Raw genomic sequence first — 259 nt, forward strand, 5'->3', positions numbered from 1 at the left:
GCTGGCAAGAAATGTTTGTGAACTTGTACTTGTATTATTATAAACTCACTCAGTGAGCTTATAGATAGGCTATTTAGCTGTCGCTCACTGTCGCTTAAGGCTTAAGTGCTTAGGCACTAAGCCCTATACATTTTTTTTTTTTTTTTTTTTTTTTTTTACAAATGGAACCCTGGTAACAATAATTGTCTTGACGTGCTGGCTGTAATTGTGGATGAATATGAACGTCATGTTCCCATGCTATCATTAGGTTGTCATGACG

This window comes from Nannobrachium achirus (assembly GCF_963921795.1).
Source record: "Nannobrachium achirus genome assembly, chromosome: 9".
Classification (NCBI taxonomy): domain Eukaryota; kingdom Metazoa; phylum Chordata; class Actinopteri; order Myctophiformes; family Myctophidae; genus Nannobrachium; species Nannobrachium achirus.